The 6,661-nt window shown below is 44.1% G+C and overlaps 1 long non-coding RNA gene across 2 annotated transcripts in view; it reads right to left on the reverse strand.

Moving 5' to 3' along the window:
- LOC130282434 (uncharacterized) overlaps positions 1-6,661 on the reverse strand; it is an 85,539-nt gene that overhangs the window by 78,783 nt on the left and 95 nt on the right. The window contains exon 1 of one of the 2 annotated variants that reach the window (XR_008846379.1): positions 6,489-6,647. The exons of the other annotated variant lie outside the window; for it this stretch is intronic. This is a non-coding gene — a long non-coding RNA (uncharacterized LOC130282434). Of the gene's footprint in view, positions 1-6,488; positions 6,648-6,661 lie in introns of those variants that run through there. 2 annotated transcript variants of the gene reach the window in all.

Genomic DNA, 6,661 nt, shown 5'->3' on the forward strand with positions numbered 1-6,661 from the left:
CGGCGAGAGCAGTAGAGGGCTCAGAAGGGAAGGAGCAACAATGGGATTTTGGAGAGTGAATTTTTATGAAATGGTTTTTGGGGGGCATGTCAAATTAAGGAAGCCCCTATGGTGCCAGAACAGCAGAAACCCCCCACATGGCATACCATTTTGGAGACTACATCCCTCAAGGCACGTAACAAGGGGTCCAGTGAGCCTTAACACCCCACAGGTGTTTGATGACTTTTCGTTAAAGTTGGATGTGTAAATGAAAAAAATATGTTTTTTCCCCCAAATTTATCATTTTTACAAAGGGTAATGGGAGAAAATGCCCCCCAAAATGTGTAACCCCATCTCTTCTGAGTATGGAAATAGCCCATGTTAGGACGTAAAATGCTCTGCGGGCAAACTACAGAAGGAAGGAGTCACATTTGGCTTTTGAAAAGCAAATTTTGCTGAAATGGTTTTTGCGGGGCATGTCGCATTTAGGAAGCCCCTATGGTGCCAGCACAGCAAAAAACAACCCACATGGCATACTTTTTTGGAAACTACAACCCTCAAAGAACGTAACAAGGGGTACAGTGACCCTTAACACCTCACAGGTGTTGTATGACTTTTTAAAGTTGGATATATAAATGGGAAAAACAATTTTTCACTAAAATGCTGGTTTTTCACAAAATTTTTAATTTTTACAAGGGGTAATAGGAGAAAATGGTGCCCAAAATTTGTAACTCCATTTCTTCTGATTATGGAAATACCCCATGTTAGGATGTCAAGTGCTCTGCTGGCGCACTACAATGCTCAGAAGAGAAGGAGCGTCTTTGAGCTTTTGGAGAGTGAATTTGTTTGGAATGTAAGTCAAGGGTAATGTGCATTTACAAAGTCCCCCCCATTTTGGAAACTACAGCCCTCACAGAATTTAATAAGGGGTGCAGTGAGTATTTACACCCCACTGGCGTTTGACAGATCTTTGGAACAGTGGGCTGTGCAAATGAAAAATTACATTTTTCATTTTCACGGACCAATGTTCCAAAAATCTGTCAGACACCTGTGGGGTGTAAATGCTCACTGTACCCCTTATTAAATTACATGAGGTGTGTAGTTTCCAAAATGGGGTCACATCTGGTAAAAATTTAAATTTTTTTCCCTATTTTCCCTTGTGAAAATGAAAAATGTAGGGTAACACTAGCATTTTTTTTTTTATTATATTTCATTTTCCCATCCAACTTTAACGAAAATTCGTCAAACACCTGTGGGGTGTTAAGGCTCACTATACCCCTTGTTACATTCCGTGAGGGGTGTAGTTTCCAAAATGGGGTCACAGTATTTATTTTTTCCGTTGATGTCAGAACCGCTGTAAAATCAGCCACCCCTGTGCAAATCACCAATTTAGGCCTCAAATGTACATGGTGCACTCTCACTCCTGAGCCTTATTGTGTGCCCACAGAGCATTTTACGCCCACATCTGTGGTATTTCCGTACTCAGGAGAAATTGTGTTACAAATTTTGGGGGTCTTATTTTCCTTTTACCGCTTCTGAAAATAAAAAGTATGTTAGTGCAAAAAAAATTAGCCCCCAACTTTTCCTTTTCATAAGGGGTAAAAGGAGAAAAAGCCCCCAAAATTTGTAGTGCAATTTCTTCCAAGTACGGAAATACCCCATATGTGGCCCTAAACTTTCCTTGAAATAAGACAGGGCTCCGAAGTGAGAGAGCACCATGCGCATTTGAGGACTGAATTAGGGATTGCATAGGGGTGGACATAGGGGTATTCTACGCCAGTGATTCCCAAACAGGGTGCCTCCAGCTGTTGCTAAACTCCCAGCGTGCCTGGACAGTCAGTGGTTGTTTTGCAACAGCTGGAGGCTCTGTTTTGGAAACATTGCCGTACAAAACATTTTTATTGGGTGAGGGGGACAGTGTAAGGGGGTTTTACCCTTTATTATGTGTTAGTGTAGTGTAGTGTTTTTAGGGTACATTCACACTGGTGGGTTTACAGTGAGTTTCCTGCTAGGAGTTTGCGCTGCAGCGATAAATTAGCAGCAGCTCAAAATTCAAGCAGGTGACTTACTGTAAACTCGCCCGTATGAATGTACCCTGTACATTCACATGGGGAGCAAACCTCCAGCTGTTTCAAAACTACAACTCCCAGCATGCACTGACAGACCGTGCATGCTGAGAGTTGTACTTTTGCAACAGCTGGAGGCACACTTGTTGGAAAACCTTCAGTTAGGTTTTGTTACCTAACTCAGTATTTTCTAAACAGTGTGCCTCCAGCTGTTGCAAAATTACAACTCCCATCATGTACTGATCGCAAAAGGGAATGCTGGTAGATGTAGTTATGCAACAGCTGGAGGTATGCAACTACAACTCCCAGCATGGCGAGACAGCTGTTTTCTGTGTGGACATGCTGGGATTTGAAGTTTTGCAACATCTGGAGAGCTACAGTTTAGAGACCACTGCACAGTGATCTCCAAACTGTGGCCCTCCAGATGTTGCAAAACTACAAATCCCAGCATGCCCAGACAGCAAACAGCTGTCTGGGCATACTGGGAGTTGTAGTTTTGCAACATCTGGAGGGTTACAGTTTAGAGACCACTGTATAGTGGTATCAGACTGTAGCCCTCCAGATGTTGCTAGGCAACTCACCGTTTTCCGTAGGATCCAGGGAGCCGCATCGCCGTCCTCTGCTGCTACCGATCTCCACCGTCGATCGTCGCTGCAGATGGGTAAGTGGATCTCCGACACCGGTCCCCTTCGGTTTCCCCGTTCTGCCCCGCCTATTGTGGGTGGGCATAACGGGGAAACCGAAAGTTAACCCCCCCATCCCCGATCTGCTATTGGTTGTCGCTTCTATACGACCAATAGCAGGGATAGGAGGGGTCTCTGGGTCACCATAAACCTGTATGACCTGGAATTGCGCAAATCGCCAGTGTGAATTCACCGGCGATTTGCGGCGATCGCAGACATGGGGGGGTCCGATGACCCCCCTGGGCATTTGCGCGGGGTGCCTGCTGATCAATATCATCCGTCACCCTGGTCCAGTCCCCGCTCGGCACCCGGCAGGGACCGAAATTATAACGAACGTACCCAGGGTGTCATGACGTAGCAGCACATCATGGGTCCTGTAGGACCTTAAACCTTACCTTCACAAATAGCCATATACCGTATTTATCGGCTTATAACACGCACTTTTAAAACTTAAATTTAAGGCAAAAGGCCTGCGTGTTATACGACGATAATTCTTCTGGTCACTGCACGGCCACAGACACTTTAAATCAGTGACCAGCAGCGTCTCCTCCCCGCTCTGCTTTTAATTTTTCTTACCTTCCCCCTCCCTCACCATTCCCCCTTTTCCATGCTTTTCATCGTTTTTTATTTTTTTTTTATTTACCTTACCTGGCTGCGCTTCGGCAGGCCAGGTCAGGCAGCGGGTCTTGTGGGCTGCAGTCAGTGAAGCAGATGAGTGACGTCCTCTCCCGGCTTCTCTGCGCGGCATCACTTTTCATTTCCTGAAGTCGCCGCACTCCGAACTCTGACTAGCAACGGCTGCAGGAAATGAAAAGTGACGTCCCTTTTACTTAAATTTCCCTGTTAAAATGGGGGTGTGTGTTATACGCCAGTGCATGTTATATGGCCGGCTATTAACCCTTTAGATCTAAAGGGATCTTTTAACCATCCCTGGTGGTCTAGCGGGGTGGATCACCCCCCCCCCCCGACCCCACCGCAGCGTGACCGAACTATTGAAAAAATAACATTTTATATCCTGTACAGTAAATGACATTAACGTAAAAAAAATTAACAAATCACAGAATTGTGTTTTTTATGTTTATAACATATAACACAAAAAAAGTGTTCAAAAAGTCTGATCAATACCAGAATGGTGCAGATACAAACAGAATATTACAGCCCAAAAAATTAGCCCTACTACAGCCCAGTATCCGGAAATATTTAAGATTATAGGGGTCAGGGTTTTTTTTTTTTTTATTAAATAGTAAAAAAAAAAAATGATTAATAAAACATGATGGAAACTAAAAAAAATGTGGTATTGGTGTAATCAGGCCGACCTAAAGAATCAAAATAATATGTAAGTTTGACCACAAGGTGAATGGCGAAAAAAAAGAAAACCCCCAAATTTGCATTTTTTTCAATTTCCCCTCATAAATAATTTTTTTTGTTTCAGAGCATGTTATGGAAAAATGAAAGGTGTCATTACAAAGTATACACATCCCCGCAAAAAACAAGCCTCACATGGGTCTGTAGATGGGAAAAATAAAAGTTATGGCTATTATAGGAGGAAAAAACAAGAGTGCACTAATAAAGACCTTATTTACAAACTAATTTGGTTGAAATTATTTTATCTACCAGGACAAGTAGATTGTGTTCCGCTTTAGTTCCTTGGACAAGTAGTTTTTTTATTTTTTATTTCCACACCTCTGCAGCGGGTGGCCGTGGAGCGGAGACGACCGACAGGAATATGAAGTGACGGCACTGTAATTTCATATTTCCCGGGCAGACCTGTGATAGGACCAGACCTCCTGGCCAATCACAGCTGCCAGCGGGAAATATGACATTACAGTGCCGTCACTTCATTTTTCCCACTGGGAGGCCAGGGAGCGGGGCACAATGCAGCCCGCTTCCCTGGCTTCCTTGTCACCTGCCCGTGCCTCACTACTACAACTCCCAGCATGCCCTTACAGTAAGGACATGCTGGGAGTTGTAGTGGAGTGGCATGGGCCCGCGCAGCAGGACTACAACTCCCAGCATGTCCATACTGCAAGAACATACTTGTCACTCGCCCCCATCGCACGACTAAAACTCCCAAAATGCTCTTGCAGTAAGGACATGCTGGGAGTTGTAGTCTAGCGGCGGGGGCGGGTGACAAGCTTGTCACCTGCCTCCGCTGCACGACTACGACTCCCAGCATGCCCTTACTGTAAGGGCATGCTGGGAGTTGAAGTCCTGCAGTAGGAGCAGGTGACAAGTTTGTCACCTGACCCTGCTGCACGACTATAACTCCCAGCATGTCCTTGTAGTAAGGACATTCTGGGAGTTGTAGTCCTGTGGCGGGGCTGGGAGATGTGCAAGCGGGTGACAATAAATGTACTAACCTGTTTTCCGTGTTTTTTTCCCTTCTCATTTCAGATCCGTATATCCTTCGGATTTGGTTGACTACGTCGACGACCATTTTTTTGTTTAATGTTAATAAAATAGTTATCGAGCGCTTGTGGGGGAGTGTTTTTTTGGAATAAAAGTTTTTTTTTTAACGTGTTTTCTTTTTCTTTATGTACTTTACAGGCTTAGTAGTGGAAGCAGTCTTATAGCTGAGCTTAACTTTAGCCCAAAAAAACAGCTAGCGCTAACCCCCAATTATTACCCCGCTACCCACCGCCACAGGGGTGCCGGGAAGAGCCTGTACCAACAGGCCTGGAGGCGGTAACAGGCTGGTGTTATTTAGGACTATTATTACTGGCCCTGCCCAGCCTAAATAACGTCAGCCCGTTACCCCCTAGTCCCAGGAGTGCAATTTGTGATGCTCTGGGCCTATTGGTACTGGCACTTCCCAGCAACCCTGTGGCGGTGGGTACCAGGGTAATAATTCGGGGTTAGAGCTAGCTGTTTTTGGGGCTAACGCTAAGCCCCGGCTTAATAAAGGACTCTTTAAAAGTAAAAATTTTTAAAACATACAAGTTAAAAAAAAAAAAAAACTTTTCCCACACAAGCCCTCGTGAACCATTTTATTTATATTAAACCAAAAAACGCTGGTCATTGTATTCGCCCAAATGCAAAGTAGTCCTCTGCATACACGGATCTGAAAAAAACAAACAAAAAAATGGGTTAGTACTAGAGATGAGCGAACTTACAGTAAATTCGATTTGTCACGAACTTCTCCGCTCGGCAGTTGATGACTTATCCTGCATAAATTAGTAAAGCTTTCAGGTGCGCCGGTGGGATGGAAAAGGTGGATACAGTCCTAGGAAAGAGTCTCCTGGGACTGTATCCACCTTTTCCAGCCCACCGGAGCACCTGAAAGCTGAACTAATTTATGCAGGAAAAGTCATCAACTGCCGAGCCGAGAAGTTTGTGACGAATCAAATTTACTGTAAGTTCTCTCATCTCTAGTTAGTACATTTAGGGGAAAAAAAAGTGGTAAAAAAGTGGTAAAAAAGTGGTAAACACACACACACACACATATATATATATCACACATTTTCATTTTTTCCACAGAAGTGCTGTTACTAAGTGGTGTTCTGAAGTCATTTATTGGTTTATGCTTATGTAAGCCACAATTATCAACCCCGTGATAGTAAAACTAAAGCAAATAAAAAATAAGCCAACAGAACTTGCTTACCAAAGCAACAATGATATATGTCCCCCAGTATGAACGCACCCCAATATCTCTTGACTTGAATGGGAGCTTCAGAGAACAAGGAAAAGAAGAGACACAATGTTACCCTGCAATGGACTCCATATTGTGCAGAGCAGGGGCAGTGTCTCTGCAGATAATTACCTCAGCAACATGTAAATCATTCCTGACTGATTATTTTAGTCACACAATCCTCCTATATGTAGTTACAGCCTGAGTCCATACAAGCCTGGCACTTCCCTTTCCAGGAGTTACACATCACTCCACTACACACATTCCTGTCATGTCCGCACAGGGGAGAAGTACCACAAGTACCA

The sequence above is a fragment of the Hyla sarda genome, chromosome 7 (assembly GCF_029499605.1).
Source record: "Hyla sarda isolate aHylSar1 chromosome 7, aHylSar1.hap1, whole genome shotgun sequence".
In the NCBI taxonomy this organism is placed as follows: Eukaryota; Metazoa; Chordata; class Amphibia; order Anura; family Hylidae; genus Hyla; species Hyla sarda.